The 20,640-nt window shown below is 40.6% G+C and overlaps 1 pseudogene; it reads right to left on the bottom strand.

Moving 5' to 3' along the window:
- The window catches only part of LOC134390171 (transport and Golgi organization protein 1 homolog), a 38,757-nt pseudogene extending 24,189 nt beyond the window's left edge, over positions 1-14,568 (bottom strand).
- Positions 14,569-20,640: the final 6,072 nt, after the last annotated feature.

Below are 20,640 nucleotides of genomic sequence, written 5' to 3' on the forward strand. Positions count from 1 at the left end.
GGCGCACTCGGTAGAGTGCTGCGCTGGGAGCGTGGCGACGCTCCCGCCGCGGGTTCGGATCCTATATAGGAATGACCGGTGCACTCACTGGCTGAGTGCCCGTCACGAAAAAACGACAAAAAAAAAAAAAAAAAAAAAGTAGAGAGTATTATATATGAATGTAATGTCCTCTGGTACATGGGGGGGCCTCAGTGATGTCATTCCTTTGCAAATTAGCTTTATTCCTTTACCTGCTGTGACCTCCTATACTTTGTTTGCCGGGGGTGGGCAGGTGTCAGCCCAGTGCTGCCAAGCCCTGCAGTGTCACTGGGTAATGCTGCACCTGTGCTCAGAGACCAGAACCTCTAAAAACACAAAAAACAGTAATGATGTCATCATGCCACCGTACTGGACAGACAAAATAACACAATCAGCTGTTCTGATTCACTGGTAAAATGTGACCTATGCAAGCATTAGAAAGCTGTTGATACCACTATTGGGTTTTTAAAAAATTTTTTTAAACTTTCTCATCTACCACTGGATGTTTACTGTGTGCTGCAATGACAAATGACAGCCTATAACAGAGTGTCACATGCTGCAATGTTCTGACTGCTTCCTATGAGCCCATAGTATACAAATACCTGGACCCTTCCCTGTATTTTAAACTTTGTTTTTTTAATTTTATTTTTACTATGTCTAGGTAGCAAATCAGAAAAAGAACTGTACTATATTGTATCGTATTTATGGAAAAGGGGTACAGTGGGGAAAAAAACACAGAATTCTTGAGTTTTAGAGCAGTGGTTCTCAAACTCTAACTAGCATCAGGCAAGAACTTCCTGAAGGGCTTGTTAGACACAGACTGCTGGTTCCCATCCCCAGAGTTTCTGATGCTGTTGGTCTGGTTAAAAACTACTATTTGAGAGTATAAGTCCTTTTAAGAATAAAATTTAGATTAAAATGATCTACACAGGTTAGTGATAGCCAAACCTTGGTTTGTAGGTTAGTTATGGTCTCTGACCTCTCCTATATTTTATTTCCACCTGTTAGGCTGAGTCACAGACCCTTCAAACCCAACCTGTGAAAACTGGGTCACAGACCCCTCATATGCAGGTCGCGAGCTAGGTAACTGGAAAGATCCTGGGAGCCATTGGCAAGGATGACATGCTTTATTCACATGTGAGCGCAGCCCCCCATGGATCAGACCCATTGTCTTTTATACTAGAGTCAGATAGCCAAGTAACACATGGATGCGAGTCAGATAGCCAAAGAACACTTCAGCGCACATATGCAGTTAACATATTTACAACAGACATGCTGTTACGGTCAGCCAGATACGAGATGAGGGAGCCCGACCAGTCTGTCTCCACTTTCCTCACACCACCTGTTTTAACTCCTGCTTTTCCCTCAATTAGCTCTAGGATCTCTTTTTTTAAAAAAAAACCCTCATATGTATCTGCATTATCTTACCCTCGATTTCCCACCTTTGACTACAAATCTCTAAAAGGTTCTCTATGATGTGCCTCTACTTCATGGAGAAAAATGAGCAGGCTTTACCTGGGTCTAAGTTGTTTCAGTATCTGGCATCTGTGATACCTCTGAGGCTCCTGTGTCATCAGTTGTGGGCTGATCCAAGTGGCTGAGCGCTGCAGTTCCCTGCATACTAAGGTCTTCCGTACTCTCTTGTGGGAGATCTTCACGTGGTGGTTGCTTCTCTACAGGGAGGGAAGAGGAGAGTGCACCAGGCTAGCACAGCTTGACACCACCTGCGCAGCCAATCTGCACCTCAACCCCACCCCCATCTCAGCATTCTCCCCCACACCCCCACCATGCGTGGGCATCCCATGGAGCTCAGCTGGGCAGGAAATAGGAGTTTCAGTTTCTTTTATTCCGTTTGAAAGATGACTAATCTACATAATACAACTTACAAAGAAGCCTGTATTCCAAAGTATTTCACAAATAAATAGATTTATAGTAGGTGCTTCAATAATTTAATCCCCTTGGAAAACCAACATATACCCTCAGATATAAATGTGCAAAAGGGAACTTTAATCAAGAGTAAAAATGTGAAATGCCTCTTCTATACAAGAATAATGAAAATTCTTTCACGTACAGTCACGCTTGTCTCACAGAGCTAGTACAGAGAAGGGCATTCCACACGAAGCAGGTGGCTGAAGTGTCTTTCAAATATTCTCGAAGTATCTCAAGGAGCCAAAAGAGTACACCCATCCCTTTCCCTAAGACACTCAAGGCATGGTCCAATGGGATCCATGGCAAAGAACAAATTTCTTCCCAGCCTCACATTTTACCCTGAAAACTCATTTGAATATTTTATTACCATCCAAAATATATCTGCTTTGATTAAATGCAAAAACACTTTCCTCCCCTAATTCTCAGGAATAACTGGCATCCTGGGGAGATATGTTTTTCCGAGGCTTTATGTCCCCCTGTTACTCTACCTTATATCTTCAGTTCAAATACCTCCATTTGAAAAGCCTGGGTACAAAGAATAGTGCATGGAACCAGGAATCAGAAAATTTATATCAGGATACTGGCTTGGGATCAATTCAGCAAATATTTACTGAATGACTTCTACGTGTCAAGGGCTGTGTTAGGAGGCGCCTCATACTGGTTCCACCCTTGATTAATCTGATGCAGGAGCTCTAGTTTAACTGGAGAAAGTGGCTGCTGCCACGAGGCACGAAAGAACATGACATCCACAAAAGACGAGCTTTGGGGGAAATGCAGGAACTCAGGCAAGGCTCGGTTAGTGTGCAGGTAACTCGAATAAGAAATTGTATTCAGTGAAGCCCTTTCAGAATTTTACATGATATCTGTACATCGTTAACAAGTGCAACTGGTACATCATTTTCTTATTTATATATTTCTTTTTAGCTTTCTATAAAGTTTCATTTTGAAATGCTAATCAGTCTCAACTGTCCAGGAAAAGTAAGAAATTCTTCTCCACACTCCAGCCTAAACAAAAGGCAGGAAGGAACATGTGGTCCCTTGTGTGGTCTCTGTCCTTCACGCACCCTGGAAATGTGAACAGAGCTTTATGGATAAGGTATGAGGCACTTCAGCAACCCCCTTCCCCACCTTCTTCTCCAGCCCTGCTCTACGAGGCCACGGGCAGGTACTTTACCTTCCATGGGTCTGCCCCAGCCCTCCTCTAGGGGTGGTGCCATTACCAGTCGGGCAGTCTCGTCCACTGTAGAGTGCTGGTACCTGACAAAATAGATAAGGTCTTCAATGTCATCTAGCACTGCAGCCTGTTCAAATATATTATCTCCCTTAATTCCCAGATCACTGTTCTTGGACACACGTGTATCGAGCATGTTCTCTGCTACGTTGAGAATTTGTGACTCAGAAGCACGGAAGACTTTATCAAGGATTTTTTCCACATTGTAGGGCAGGCTCTCCCACTGTGCTGACTTCAGCTTTAATGACATTTCTTGTAGCATGGCTTCCAGCTCATGGACATCGAAGTACTTCTGGAACGGCTGCAAAGACTGCTCTTCTTTAAAGAAGCTGCTTATTATACGCAAGTCCTCCCTATGGTCACTGTGCTGATGTATGCGAACATCTACAGGTGTATGTGGAGTCCAGTGGGACAGATCATCTTCAAGTTCTTCAGAAACAGACCCCTGGTATTCTGTGTCCATGAATTTCTCTATATCCTCGTGGTCCTCTTTTAAGTGTTCTCCCCCAGGCTTCTCTGCAACCCCGAGGGGTTCCTCTGGTTTCTCTTTCTTCAGATCATCTTTATTCTGAAATGCTTTGCCTACCTCTGGAGTCCTAGTTTTCTCCTTGTCCGGGAAGTCACTTATGTCAGACGGTTTCTGTGCTTTCTTATCTACCAGAGGGCTCTCTTCTTTTTCCACCACCAAACTGCCTGGGTCCCTGCCTATTGTGTCTACTCCTTCGGCCGCGGGTTCACTTTTTCTTTTAGCATCCCAAATCATACTGGTTTCTTGTTCGTTTTCTTCAGTTTCCAGATCAGGGTTCATGGTTCCGAAAATTGCTCTATTGGTGACTTGCACATTTACGTCTGCCTGCCTGTCTTGAGTCCCAGGGCTCTTCTCTCTAGACTGTTTTGCAATGACAGCATTTTCATCTTCCAGTAGCTCTTCAGGGGGATAGTCATCCTCTTCTGCTTCTGGATTTTCCGCATGGAAACCTGGCCCTCGTGCGCTGTCAGTCTGGTCTGCCTCCCGCGTGCCGGAGGAGTCCTCGCTGACCTCTGTCGCAGTGGCCTCGTCTTCTCACTCACACGCTTGCTGCCTGCAGTGGCCACAGCTCTTCCTCGTTGCTCGGAAAGATTTCTTCCCGGAGAGGGAGTCTCTGCTTTCTGTTGTCTCAGCAAACCGATTTTATGTGGAGAGGAGAATCTAGGCTGATTTTGAGTTTTAAGAAATACTTCCTCTTTAAATTCCTCATGTTGATGCTCCATTGAAGGCATGTGTGGTTCTGGTTCACTTACCAAAACATTCACTTCTGCCACACTGTCTCTGGATGCATTATGTGGACTATCTCCCAAAAGTGGCACAATGTCCAAGTATTCCTGTTTAATCTTTCCTTCATTCATTTGATTCCCCGCAGCGTTATGTACAGATCGACTCTCTGAGCCACCTTCCAAAATCTGCTCCCCAGGCTTTTCTCCGTGGAGTGTGCCTTCTGAGACATGAATAGCTGCTCCATTTTGGTCATTTTCTCTGCCACCAGAGGCAGATTTTAATATGTCTTTACCATTTTCAGCAGCTAATAAAGAGTCAAGGTTACTGTCTGGAGTAGAGCTGTGCACAGCCATCTCCTCCTGCCTCTCACCGTCTAATTCACTCTCACTTTGTACCAGGCCCCTCTCAGGTTCTTGAACTTCCCTCCTTTTGCCTCTAATGTGAAGTTCTGTGTCCACTTCTGGGTCTTTCCCATTATTTCTTTCAGGGACTTCTACACTCAAAAGACCATCTTCTACATTTTCAGGGCCAGTATAATCTATGGCTGATCTTGGTGTCTCCTGTTTGCTATCTGGGATGAATGAATCATCATCTTCCTTTTCTTCCTCTGAAGAAGGACTCTCTAAATCCATCACACCTGTTTTCTCTTCACCTCCTGTGACAAGAGAGAAGATAGTATCCCCCCAAGTTGTTAGTATAGTTTTATCACCATTTTTGATGGCAGGAGGCAGAGTTATCTCAACCTTATCCTCTCCATTTGAATTCTGCTCTTTTTATGTTGAATATTTCTCAACTCCAGACTTCACTGGAGTTTTCATATCTTCTTCACTTGTAAAGATCAGTAATTGTAGCTCGTCAAAGTTTTCTTTATTCTCCTCTTCTTTTTCAAATGTGTAATACTCAGCATCCAATTCCTCAGCAAAATTATCTTCTAAAGAAGTAACAAGTCTGGTTGTCTCATCGTCAGATACAAGTGCATCAGCAGTTGAGCCAAATTTGGTTTTCAAGTCCAGAGTCATGTCCTTTTGCAAAAGTTTATAAGCATCAATCTTCTCCTGTTCACTCAAAACCTGAGAACTATTGCTGGTTTTGTTGTTTTCACTTTGTGGCACTTTTAATTGATCTTACAGCATTTCTTCAAGAGGTTCAAACAAAAACTGCTCTCCCTTAGCATCACCCATTTGACTGTTTGCATGGTTCTTCTCAGCTATAAACCGTTCCTTGAGATCATTAGTGTTTTCTAGAAACACACTTTTGTTTTCCTCTGAGCTGGCTTCTTCTGGTTCAGGTTCAGGTTCATTTTCCTTAGATACTTCAGGAGTGTTTTCCACATGCACATGCAGAGAAGTTTTTTCTACAGCTTTCCCAGAATCTCCAGTTGCAGAATTGTATAATTCCAAAACCCCTAAAAGTTCTTCTACATTATAATTATCAAAATTGTCTCTTCCACCATCAAAACAAACAAAATCTGTCTCCTGTAAGGGAAAGAAAAACATTGATGTGTCACTAACCAAGTGGCACAAGAGCAAACTCTTACCATGCTACTGACAGAGACAACCCCAAGTTCATTTTGGCTCTAGAGGGGCTCCTGTGTCAACCTTGGGTGATGACTACTCTCAGGCAGTGGGAGGACAGGAGGCTGGAGCCCATTTTCCCACCCAAGCAGTACTCCTGGCTTCGCATCATTCTCTCTTCCCCAGGGAAGGAATGATTCATGTGGCTGGGGAGTTTGCTCAGCCCCATCCCTGTGTTGTGTTTTGCACCTGCCAGAGGGAAAATATATGTATTCTGTTCCTCCATGCTGTCAGTTTTGTAGGGACAATCATGTTGGGGAGGTACCCCATTGGCTAGTATAGTCTGTTGCTGGATAAGTCTGTTTTAGTCTAGAATGCAATGTTAGAAAGCCCATTATATCTTGAGTCATTTTCTCCCAAAAATTTTATCCAGAAATAATGGCAACATTTTGGTGTCCATTTACCTGACTCCTGGTTCTGACCAGAAATGGGGAAAATTGGGGTGTCATTTATTGGGTTCCTCAACTCCCAATATCTATGCTTGATGTTCCAGGAATTCACCTCATAGTAATCTGTCCAGGAGAAGCCAGAAGACCACCCAGCTTCTCTACCACTGTGCCCTCTGCACTGTACCTCTCTGCTCACTCAGCTAGGAGGAGGAAGAATCACCTTGCTGTCAGGCTCTAAGTCTATATGGATTTTTGGCTTATATTTTCCTTGGATTAGGAAAGATAAATAAGCTTAAGAAATACCTTACTGAGATACAGGTGTATGGGAGGTAACAATTTAAAGGGACAAAGAATGACATCAAGGGGGCTGTCCACTTTATCACTGCCATAAATACAGCTTGAAAACAAGATTCAGTGAAGTAATACCTTACTGTAAATCAAGGTCCTAGGCAGTCTCTTCATCGAGGGGAAGCCAAATAGGGAGAACGGCTAATTTTACATACCCTGGTATTATCATTAAATTTTGAGAATAGCAATAGCTCTGTGACTTCATCCATTCTTCCAATCTCATCTAAGAATTGCCCTCGCCCAGCAGTTTGCATGCTGTGCAGCAAACCCAAAGAGTCATTCACAGAGTTTTGAACGAAGGTGGGCATCAATTATTATAAATTTTACCTTCCAGAAAATAGTCAGCTGGAATGAGGATTCCAGAACACAAAATCCTTTTAATCACAAAACGATTTTATCCCAGTGCACCACAGATGAACACTTTACAGAATGTGCAGTCAGTGCCTTATAGATGTGAGACCAGTCGTCACCTGAAACTCTCAGGTTCCTTTTCCACATCTATAACATAGCTATAATCCCTTAAATCATTAAAATCTCAATATTAAGAAAACTCTTCTAAGTTTGCATTTCTGGCCCAGTAGGTAATTTAGGGTTTGATTAATTCATCCTGATTTCTACATACTTAAAATGTCTAATAGCTGCTCAATCAGCAGTTTTCAAATTGGGACACCTCCTTTTGCTTGTAAAATGAAATTATTTATCTATTAAATTTAATAACTAACTACAGACATATTGAATTCTTAATTTTCACACATAAAGCTGCAAAAAAAAAAAAACCCCTTGTATAAGAGTAAACAGCCTTGTATAAGAACATCTGTTTGAATATATTGTATAACCATCAGATTATGATACAGGGTCTCCTTTATATTCTTTTCAAACTTTTTTTTTAAGAGGTTTCTAAATTAAAATCTGATACACACAGGCTAGCTTGGTTTTTTCCTTGACCAAAAGACATTCAAAGACTTTCAAAAATAGTTAATTGAATGTAACTGATAAATTTATAAGCCAATTCATAAGTGAGGACAAAAAAGAAATGCACAACTTACATCTGTTGGAACTTGTAGCTCTTCTTTAGTATATTCATGGACTACTTTGATTAAATCCTTTGGAAAATATCCAAAAATACGTCCAATCTATATGAAAGAATGGGCAAAAGGGAAAAGTGTTCATCAAATTCTGTACAAGAAATATAAATGAGTGACTGAGAGACTTCTTAGTAATGACAGGAAATAATACAGATAGATAGGTAGACATAATCAAAAGAGATAGATAGTTAATATTATAATTACAGTGAGATTATTATTCTAATAAAAATTAAGTACAGAATACTGTTAAACCAACGTTTCTAAAATCACTGAAGTTTTCTTTTTATGTTCAGCTTAATTCTAAACACAAGGCACATATAGTTAGATTTTAGTAGATAAAAGATCTGCATATGAGATTATTCTTTTTATGATTAAAACTATGCAAATCAAAGCTGGTTAGAAACGCAATTCCAAATAACCTCTAGCAAGAATTTAGCTGCACATTTCACAGCATTACTCATATACCAGTAGTTAGGTCTTTATCAAACCAATAAACAACAGCCATGAAAAATTATAAGTAAAGGAATACAAAATTTCTGAAATGTATGACCATTACACAAAAGGCAAATATTTACTGATATTATGCAGTATATTAGCTGTTTTCAAAAACTACATTTACAGGTATTTTAGGAGAAAATAAAATTATAATGTAATACATACAAATCTACACAACCAAGGATCAGTTTTATGCAAACTAAACCTCTACAGAAAATAATCCCATTTATTTTCAGCACTAACAGCTAAAGTATGTAAAGTATGTCCTTTTGATAAACACGTTTTATTAGCTGATGTCTGAAAGGGAGAGGTAGATCTCTCATCAGTCATTAAAGGAGACTGATATGCAAATCAAATGCACAAAAAGAAAAAATAAGGTCATCTTATCACTACTTCCTAAAATAGCCCCATTCAGGGTGTGCTCTTGTTATATTTGGAAACCATCTGAAAGCCAGAATTAGCAGCAGAATACTGCTGTGACTATAAGACAGGGCAATTAGAAGCTGCATTATTGGCAGATAAAGTCTAGGACTCTAGGAAATCGAAAAGACTGCAGAATACAACTAACAAACAGAAACAAGAATCATTTTGAAAACTAAGAAGAGAAAGTTCTTAATTTCCTAAGTAGAAGCATCATGAAGTGAGAGGGAAGACTGAGGGAAAATACACCTTCTCCTTCTGAGGAAAATTTTATTAGGGGAGACTCTGGAAAAGGGAAAGGAACAGACATATGGAGAAAGGAAATACATTGATTGATGGAGTTTGGATGTGTTGTCCCCTCCAAAACTCATGTGGAAATTTGATCTCCGATGTGGCAGTATTGGAAACTGATTGAGTCATAGGGGCGGATCCCTCATGAATGAATTAATGCTCTCCCTGGGGAAGTGGATTAATGAGTGAGTTCTCGCTCTATTAGTTCCCACCAGAGCTTGATGCTTAAAGACCCTGGCACCTCTCTCTCTCTTGCTTCTCTCTCTCTTGCTTCCTCTCACCATGTGATCTGCTTGTACCTGCTGGCTCCCTGCCACTTTTCTGCCATGAGTAGAAGCAGCCTGAGGCCCGTACCAGATGCAGCTGTCCCAGAATCGTAAGCCAAATAAACCTCTCTTCTTTAAAAATTACCGAGTCTCAGGTAATTCTGTTACAGCAACACAAAACGGACTAAAACATTGATCTTTGCCCAATCTTTATCAATTGAGACCACATGTCATGTAAAACTCTATATTTCTATATTGGGTGGTATCTTGTTTCTTAAGATCTGACAAAAAAGTTGCAGAACCATGGGTGCTTATGACTGGAAGTAATCTTATGTCTAATTTTGCTTCCATGTATCATCCCTGCCAAGGTTCTGTTGATTTGAGTAGCGGGGGAAAAATGGCATATTACCTCAGGAGGACAAATTCTACATAAACTACTATCAGGATGCATGAAAATAGGAGCCACTGCCCTGTGAGGAAATACTTAAAAGGAAGGTGGACAAGACACGGGCCCTCCCATTACAGTTTTTACTTTTTTTTTCTTTTATTTTTGCTACTGACCAGCATGGGAATCTGAACTCCTGACCTTGGTGTTACAAGGCTATGTGCTAACCAACTAGCTAACCAGCCAGCCCTAGTTTTCTACTTTAAAGTGAGCTAGGACAGCACACAAAGTAACTGCAATGCAAAGCAGGAAAAAGAGGGCTAAGTGAGCAGTGTGGAGCACGGCTGAACAGTTATCAGACAGCAAGACCCTCCTGGCTGGGTGCTGAAGACAGTGTTCCCTATGGGGCAGGATGAGAGTTGGGACCCAAAAGACTGGTAGGATTTCTAGAGATGAATATATTCACAAGCAAAACTGTGCAAGGAGGAAAATAAGTCAAGTTCATTTATCGACTTATTTATGCTCAAAGACCAAGAGGGAAAGAGAACTTAACTGCTCAGGAAAAATGCACCCTAGGTACATGGAAAAACATTTCCAAGTGTGAAGATTATCAAGAAATCTCATTGGGTAGACTTGAAAGAAACGGAATAGGTTCTTTGTTTCCACTGGGATTCTGTCTAAATATGAGGGTTGTACCTGACCAGTGAGCATTTCAAGATTCCTCCCTAGCAATCTGGAATGCCAACATAATGATTCTACTTTTCCTATGGGGATTTCCCAAGCCTTATTCTCTGTTGTTTGTTTGTTTGGCATTTCATCGAGAGTGAAAACTTTCACATTTAGGACTAGGTCTTTTTCTAAGTTTGGACAATGGACAATGCTAAGGACATAAAGGATCCTTACTATATTAAGTAAATAAATGGTCCACGCATCATACTTCTTAAAAAGGAAAGGACAATAACTCTTAAGCCTCTCAATCAGGTCCCTCCTTGTGAATCTCCTCATTAAAAAGATCAAAGCATAATGCAGTCATTGACTGCCATGTCTGATATGAGGGCACCCATAAAAATGGCTGGGCAAAGATCCCCTGGGGGAACCTCCAGGCACAAGTGTCTGAAAAGCCGGAAAAGGATTACCTGGAAGTTGCAAACAAAAAAACAAACAGGAAAGCACAAAGTGATACTTGTGAACAAACATTTTGCTGTTTTTTTTTTTTTAAAAGATGACAGGTAAGGGGATCTCAACCCGTGACCTGGTGGTGTCAGCACCACGCTCAGCCAGTGAGCGAACCGGCCATCCCTATATGGGATCCAAACCCGTGGCCTTGGTGTTATCAGCACCGCACTCTCCCGAGTGAGCCACGGGCCGGCCCCCACATTTTGCTTTTTTAACAGACTAATAATAGCAGATGATTAGGTAACTGTTCCCAGGACTGCCACTTTCCCACAAATAGTAACAATATGGAAAAAAGAAATACACAGAAAATCAACTTTAAACTTGCATGCCTGAAACACTATGTTGCACACAGTTTACAGGATTAAGTCTAATCAGGAGTCCTTTCTTTTTGAAGCAATGATGTCAGATTTTCACCATTTCAACCTTTAATATGCATGGAGCATCCTAGAACCTGATGCTGAGGGGCAACAGCCAGAATCGGTTCAGTTGTTTCAGAAACCTCTTCTGAGTTCATAACTGTGCCAGGCCTGAGGCCTGCTAGGGAAACAGGGCCATTTTTTTCACAGTCTAGGGCAGGTTAACACCATCAAAAACCCCAAGAAAACATAGTCATTTACATCTAGAGTACTAAACGAGCCAGTAAAAAGTAAGCAGATAAAGTACGTCAATTTTTACTTACACTTCCAGCCCAAACTTCAGGTGGTCTCCCTGCCAGTTTATAGTAGACATATACAGGGTCACCTTTTTTAAAATTCACAAAACGACAATCTGGGCCTGTGAAATCTTCTAGAGCCTCACCCCGGTACATTAACACTATATACAAAGAGAGAAAAAAATAACCAGATATCAAGATTCAACTTTCACAGTCCATACAGATTTATCAGGAAATAGAAGATCCCACTGTAAACAAACAAGTTTTTCTAGTACTCTCTGAATCACTTTCAATTCATAAGCTGAAAGTAACTAAAATTCTTAGAGCTTTATTGCTATATATCTTGACATCTCCTGCAAGCAGACAGGGGAAAAGAAAACCTTCCCTATTTTTCTCTATGGATAATGCTGAGAAACAAAAGCAACGCGGCCACCGCCATGCATGGCTGTTCTCAAGTGAGACTCCTGCTCCCTCTCTAACTTCCTAGTCCTCAGTCTTTGTTTCTGTTTCATAATCATAAGAAGCTTCATTTCACAATTGGGTAAATTCAAGTGCAGGTGCTGGCCGGCTTAATTAAACATGGCTACATGCAGAGCTAATAGGGAACTGGGCACATTACCAGGAACCCCCAAGGGGTCAATTAACTTGAACTAACCACTAAAAGGAACTACCTTTAAGTGGCTGTAACTGCTATTATGCAGCAGCAAACACTGTCAATTTCACCTGCAGTCAAGTTGTTCTCTCTGTACAGTATGTGGATAAATAAATGGGAAAGGGTATCACGCCCTATTATGGATCACATTACAAGGCAATACTTTCCAAAAGTAAATAAAGTTGACTGTATCCAACATTAAGAGGAATTCAAAACAAAGGGAAAATACCCTTATTTATATTTTTCTATAAACAAGTCAAAAGTGGACATCTCATTTGGCAGAGACCAAAGAAAACTACGAGAATAGATCGGTAGTTACCTTCATGCTTAAAATGCAGAACTTAAATCACTCTCGATCTAGAAACTGGTAGAATCAGTACTTTTCTTTTTGTTGACCAAATACAGTTTCTGATGTAAGATGAAATGGACAATAAATGCATTTAATAGCAGAGACAAAGAAGGATGAAATGGAAATAAGACTTTTTCTAAAAACTAGCAATAAAACACATAAAAACGTATCTTTATACGTATTCGAGGGTCAAACATATAGATTTGGAGGGGGTTATTTGTTTTAGGAAGCTAAAATATGATTATTTTCAGCTTCCTAATTCAGATATAATTGGGTGAGAGGCCAGGTTGATGGTGATGAGCAATTTAATGTTGGAAATTCTTTGAGAATTGGAAATGGCAATGTTTTTCTTGCTCTCCCTTAGAATGAATCATCGAAGATTTATAATATTTCAGATGACAACATAATGTACATGGCGGAACAGCTATTGGGAAAGCTCACAAGGACAACTTACTAAATACCTCGCACAACACAACGCAGTCCCAGGACCTTGCTCCTGATGTTTCCTATTCAATCACATCTGTTGGACAAACACCATTTCCCAAGTTATGTTACAATTGTGAGCTCTTCTAAAACTGTGTCTCAGTATGGAGGAAGCACCAGTGATGTGATTCTCCGGGTAATTTGTTTTGAGGAACCCAGGTACGGCAGTGCTTGAAAGCAAGGAATAGCAAACATTTCGCCATATCCAATGGCAAATGAATAACAGCCCGGCTTTGCTCCAAGAAAACTGGAGCGAAAAATCGTGGCAGTTGTTAGGTTTTTGTAGTGTTTATTTACATCAGCCATAGGGTTACCTCTAGGAATGACTTAATACAAATTAGAGATCATCTCCTTTTCTTTAATGGTGCTGTGTTGATACTAACACTTCAAATTACGATATTTGTTAACACCAATTTTAATATAAATAGCTAAGCTGTAAGCTTCTTGGCCTTTGTAGAAAGAATATTTAATATATGTGTTTCTTACAATTTATGAACCACCTTTGTGCAGCGTTGTCAGTAGTTACAAGGCTATTTACATGAATGATTCTGGTCCCGCTGGCAAACACACAGGAAGAGGTTCCAACACAAGGGACTGGTTTGGCTTCCTAGTATTTATTATCATTGTAATAACCCTCTTCATCTGCCTCTGAAGATCTGTGCCCTCCCTACCACCCACCTCCAAACAGAGACTAGGGAGCAATGCCGCTCCCTGCGCACAGAAGAGGAGGCTTCCGGTCCCAGGGGACCGCCGCACATCTAGGCCTATTTCAAGAGCGAAAGATTTCGGCCTTCCTGCTGCCCTGCCTAGCAGTCTGCAAGGAGGCTTCCATGCACAGAAATGACAGGATTGAGGCACAGTCAGGGCGGAGACCTCGGAACACACTGCGTGTCTGGACTCCAGGCTCGTCCCCAATCTAAAATCCAATGCCTGTTCAAAGGGCGGTCCACTGAAGCAGAAGGGCGAAGGGGCAGCCCCAGTGCGCCTCTCCTGAGGAGCCCAACCATCGACCTGCCGCGGGGAGCGCGCCCGCCGAGCCCTCCGCGCACCGGCTTGGTACTGCACTCCGCGAGGTCCCGCGGCGGCGCTCGGCTGCGGCGTGGGGAGCCGGGGCGCGCGGCGTGCAACCCCATCCACCCTCGAAGCCCGGGAGAATCGGGGGTGAGGGGGACAGTGTCAGCTATCTCTGGGAAAACCGGGAGCCACCCCAACCCCTCCCCGCAGTCAGCAGAGGAAAAACCAAACGCTGGCAACAAGTGGGGGGGCGCAGTCCCCCACGGTCAGGGCCGGAGGGGACAGACGCCAGGCTCCCGGGACTCGCCCACCCGCGCGCTCGGCCCGCCAGGCCCGCGACCCCCCAGGCCGGCGGGGCTGCCGAGCTCCGGCCCCCGCGGAGCCCGGGCGGCGCCGCGACGGGGACCCGGGATCACTCACTGCTGCACTCGTCGTCCGCGCAGAGTTTGTGCTCCGAGAAGCGCCGGCCCGCGCTCGCGCGGGGCTGCGCCGGCACCCGCTGGGGCGGCAGGAGCGCCAACAGCCAGAGAAGCAGCACAGCCGGCGCCGCAGCCATGTTGTGGTCAACCGTGACGCGAGAAGCGGCCGGGCGTGCGCCGGCGCGGCCGTGGGCGGAGCGGCCCGGCCGACACGTCAGCCGGCGCTCTGGGGCTGCTCCTCCCTCCGGAACCCCTCCCTCGGCGCTGCCGGGCATCTGTGTCTCCTCCGTGGCCAACCGCCGGCCTTGGCCCCTGTCCCTGCGCAGAGCACCCTCCACGTGGCTACAGTCGGTGCTCAGCCCTCTGGCGCCCTCGGGTCCCCATACCCAGCGCCATCCCGGCAGGCCCTTCCTGGCGCCTTCTTGCAGCTCCTGACTTCCGGTCCGTCCGAACCAGCCCACCCCCTCACACGTTCCCCCATTCTAGATGTGCTACTTCCTTTTAAGAACTACCAAATCCCACCCATAGCCCGTGTCAGTCTCCGGTTCTAGGCTCCCTCCCCTTCAGGCTCCCCAGGGTTGGTTAGGAAAGGGGAGATGAGGGGAATGGGAGGTGAGGATGTAGATGAAAGCCGGTGGCCTGCTCGGGCCTTGGGAGGAGAGGGGGGACACGGGTGGACAACGGTCCTCTGGCTGAGATCCTGAGATTCCTATGTCTTTATCCATAGGGGAAGAAGTAATTTAATTCAGCTGAAACGTGTTAAGCTTCTGCTTTATGCTACCATTCATGGCAGACACTGGACAAGCACTAGGGTGCTGTGGGAGAGGATGGAAGTCAGAGACAGTAGGTCGTCTGGCCCTTGTCTAAAGAAGTCCACCACTTAGTGGAAACCAACTGATGTAAAAACAAAGACTAAATGTGAGAGTAGGGAGAGCTACTAATAGCTGTCAACATTTATTGTGTGTTCTTTGTGTCCTGTTGTTATTCTAAGATCTTCATATGTATCAATTCATTTAATCTTCACAACAATAGTACTTTACAGTAGTAGGTCTGTATTAGTCTGTTTTCTGTTGCTTATAACAGAATACCTAAGACTGGGTAGTTCATAGGAAAATGAAATTTATTTCTTAACAGTATTGGAGGCTGGGAGGTCCAAGGTCCAGGGGATGCATCTGGTGAGGGCCTTCTACAGAATCCCACGGGAGAAGAATGGGGGGACAATCGTTGGAGGGAAAAACAGTTTGTGATACCACCAGCCAGAGTGGAAAGATCTGTAATGAACAGGGCATCAGGTGGAGTATTCAGTAAAGGGGAACAATTAGTCAGATTGCAGACTATTCTGCTCCTGCCTAACAATGCTTAAAAGAAAGTCTTAAACAGATCAAAATGTTTCCAAGTTAATTAACTGCATTTCAGAACAAAGCTCAAGAATATTTAAAAGAATAGAAAATATCCAGCACAATCTTACATATATGTGTACAAACATAAAATACTTTTCTATTTAAAATATATAAGAATTTTTATTTAAAAAACCTCTTCAATAGCAAATTTAATAACTTAAAGCCAAAATAATAATATATTCTGAGATTTATAAAATGTACACTAGTACTCTAAAATGCATGACAACAAAAGTATAAAAGCAGGAGAGGAGAAATGAAAATATACCATCGTAAAGACAAACTGCAAGTGAAGTGATAAAGTATCCCTTGAAGGTATAGTGTAATAAGTTAATATGTATATTATAAACCCTAAAGCAACACAACAACACAAAACCACAAAGAGTAATAGCTAGTAGGCCAACAAAGGAGATTACAAGTACTCAATTCAAAAGAAGACAGAAAAACAGGGAAAGGGAAACAAAGAACAGATAAACAGAAAGCAAATAACAAGACCATAGATTTAAACCAAATCATATCAATAATCACTTTAAGAGTAAATGGTCTAAACACTCCTATCAAAATGCAGGATTGTCAGATTCAATAAAAAAGCAAGACCCAACTATATGCTGCCTACAAGAAAATACACTTTAAATGTAAAGATGCAGATAGGCTAAATGTAAAAAAAGATAAACCTAGCTAACACTGATCAAAAGGATAGCCATACTTGTATTAATATCACACAAAGTAGATTTCAGAGCAAAGAATATTATCAAAGAAAGTCACTTCGTAATGTAAAAGACATCAACTCCTCAAGAGGATATAACAATTTTAAATGTCTGTATGCCTAATAACAGAGCTTCAAAATACATGAAGCAAAAACTGATAGAACTGAAGAAAGAATCACACATATTCACAATTATTGTTGGAGATTTCAACACACCCCAGTATAAGTACACAGAAAATCAGTAAGGATTGAGAAGACTTAGACAACACCATCAATTAACTTGACCTAATTGGTATTTATAGAATACTCTACCCAACAAGAGCAGGATACACATTCTTTTCTAGTGTTTGTGGACCACAGAACAACATGTTTTAAAACATTCAGATCATGCAAATATGTTTCTTGACAACATGGAATTAAATTAGAAATCAATAATAAAAGTATATCTGCAGTATCTCCAAGTTTTAGAAACTTAATAACAAACTTCTAAATAACCCATGAGTCCAAGAATAAATCAAATGGGAAACAAGCAAGTATTCACAGTAATTGAAAATGTAAACAACATATAAAAATCTGTGGGATACCACTCAAATACTGCTTAGAGGGAAACTTATGCCTTACCGTCTACATTAGAAAACCAGAAAGGTCTCAAATCAATAACCTCAGCTTCCACCTGAAGTAAGTAGAAAAAGAAGAGCAAATTAAAACCCAAGTAAGCAGGAGAAAGGAAATAATAATGATGAGATTTAAAAATCGATAAAAAAAGAAGTAAATAGAGAAAATCAATGAAACCAAGAGTTGAGTACTTAAGACTATGAGTAAAATGTATAAACCACTAGTCAGATTGATTGGGGGGAAAAAGAGAGAAAACACCAATTACCAATATCAGAAATGAGAGACAACATCACTACAAATTCAATAGATGTAGAGGAATATAACTGGAGGGTTATGAGCTACTTTATGCCAGAAAATCAGACAACTTAAATGAAATGGACAAAGCCTTTGAAAGACACAGACTACCAAAGCTCATTAATTAAGAAAAGAAATCTGAATAGCCCTATATTTATTAGAGAAACTAATTGGTGGCTAGAAAAGCAAAAAACAAAAAAAACAAAAAAATCCACAACCTTCCAACAAAGAAAACTCCAGACCCAGATGGCTTCTACGAGGATTTCCACTGAACATCAAAAAAGAAATAATATCAACTGTACACAAACTCTTTCAGAAAGTTGAAGAGAATAAATATGTCTAAATGCACTATATGAGGACAGCTTTACTGTGATACCCAAACTAGAAAATGACCTTGTAATGACAATGACATTACAAAAGCCTTCAGGAACACAGGTGCACTAACTGTTAACAAAATTTTTGCAAACTGAACCCATCACTATATGAAGATAATAATGCATAACCACCAAGTAAGTTTTATCACAGGAATGCAATGTTGTTTTTTTAATTGAAAACAACCAATGTAACATCATATTAACAGATTAAAAAATAAAAGCCTTATGATCATCGTGGTAGATGCCACAAAACATTTGACAAAGTCCCATATTTATTCCTGATAAAAACTCCCAACACACTGAGAATGAAAGAAAACTTTCTCAAATCAATCAAGGGCTTTTACAAAAACAACCTACAGTTAGTGTCCGTGTTATTGATAAAAGACAGAAAGCATTCTCTTAAAGATCAGGAAAAAGTCAAGGAGGTCTGCTCTTACCACTTCTACTTAACAATGTACTGGAGATTACAGCCAGTGAAATAAGGCAAGAAAAATACACAAATCCTAGAGATTGGAAAGGTAATCGCAAATTTTGCCGACGACATGACTAGTGATGTAGAATATACTACGGAATCCAAAAAATCCAAAAAACAAAAACAACAACAACAACAAAAAACGGCCACTAGAATTAATAAGTGAGTTTAGCAAGGTTGCAGGATATAAGATTAACATTCAAAAATTAGTTGTGTTGCTATACTTTAGCAATGAACTATTAGAATTTGAAATTAAAAGGCTAATACTGTTTATAATAGCATCATAAAATGAAATACATTGGGATAAATCTGACAAAATATGTGAAGAAAACCTGAACACTGAGGAGTAAAAATTATTGCTGCTAAAAATTAAAGAAGAGTGAAATAAATGAAGACATATACCATCTTCACAAATTTGAAGACTTTAATGTGTAATGATGTCCATTTTTCCTAAATTGATCGATAAATTTGATGCAATTCCAATTAAAATACCAGCAAGCTTCTTTGTAGAAATTACAAGCTAATTTTATATGGAAATCTTATAAAAAGAACATAGCATAGCCAAAACATCTTTGAAAAAGAACAACAAAGTTGGAGGACTTACACTACCTTTTAAAGACATATTATAAAGTTATTTTAAATACAAAAGGGTGGTATCAGTGTAAACAGAGACATATAGGTCAATGGAATAGAATAAAGAGCCTAGAAATAGACCCAAACATATGAGTACGAGTATACAGCAATTGATTTTCAACAAGCATGCCAACTTCAGCGGGAAAAAGTTAATCTTTACAATAAATGGTGCTGGAACAATTGAATATTAACCTCTATTCTTGTCACACAGCATATAACAAATTGACTCTAAATAGATCATAGACATAAATGTAAGAACTAAAGCTATAAAACTTCGAGAAAAAAACAGATTTTAAGAAAATACACACAAAAAGCACAAACTTCAAGTAAATGAACTTAATCAAAATAAAAACTTTTACTCTCACTTCTACATTGTTATGAAAATGGAAAGGTAAACCACAGACTAGAAGAAAGTATTTGCAAAATATATATCCAGCATGAAATTGTATCTAGAATATATATATAATTCTCACAACTTATTAATAAGAAAAACAACACAAGTTGAAAAATAGGCAAAAGATAAGACACTTGACCAAAGTAAATCCAGGGCTGGCCGGTTATCTCACCTGGTTAGAGCACTGCTGATGATCCCATTACCAGCCAGCCACCCCAAATAAGAACAACAACATAAATCCACATATGGCAAACATGTACAAGAAAAGATACTTAACATCAGTAGTCATTAGCAAGATGTGAACCAAAACCACAATATTATCACACATCCACTAGAATGGCTGAAATTGAAGACTGATTATAACAAGTGTTCACAAGGATGAGGACAGTTGATCTAATAACACTGCTGGCTATAATTTAAAATGGTGCAATCACCATTTTAAATTATAAACTGTTTGAAAAACAGTTTGGCAATTTCTTTAAAAATTAAACCACATCTGTGATACAAACCCGGTCTTTCCACTCATAGGTATTTACCACAGAAAAATAAAAGTATATATGTTCACACTTGGACTTGTACACAAGTGTTCATAGTGGCTTCAGTTGTAACAGTCAAAAAACTCATCAGCAGGTAAATAGATAAAAAATGTGGGAAAACTATTTAGTAATTATAAGGAACTATTGGTACTGGCAACAACAGGGAGATTCCGAGTGAATTAAACCAGACAATAATAATACATACTGTATAATTTCTTTTATATATAATATTAGAAAAGTCAAACTAATCTATAATGATAGAGCACAGATCAGTGGTTGCCTAGTGACAGGGCAGAGGGGGCAAGGTAAGGAAAGGATGGGCACAAAGAAATTTGGGGGCAATGAGTATGTTCCTTCTTTTGATTGGGGTGATGGTATCCGTTGTGTATGCATGTGTCAAAAGTCATGAAACTGTACAACTTAAATACTTAAATATCATTTATACCTAAATAGAATTGTCAACTTATATGAAAAAAACTAATCTGTGATAGAGAGAGACAAGATTTGGCTATTCTTAAATATAACTGAAGAGTTATAAACCAGGTAAATCCTAGTAAAGAAAGGTCGTAGTAAAAACAAAAACACTATGATTGGATACAATATGAGTCAGAAAAATGACAACAAACGCACATTTAAAAAAAAATTTGTCAGTTCAGCCTGCAAAGTATTGTTTCCTGCTGGGAATCCTGAGGTCTCCTTCCTTTCTTCTTTCTTTCTAAAGTCTTGGCTTTTTCTGTATAGAGTCATCCTTTGTGGCCAGTGTCTAGGAGACAGGTCCACCTTTTACA

This window comes from Cynocephalus volans, chromosome 11, assembly GCF_027409185.1.
Source record: "Cynocephalus volans isolate mCynVol1 chromosome 11, mCynVol1.pri, whole genome shotgun sequence".
NCBI classification, from domain to species: Eukaryota; Metazoa; Chordata; class Mammalia; order Dermoptera; family Cynocephalidae; genus Cynocephalus; species Cynocephalus volans.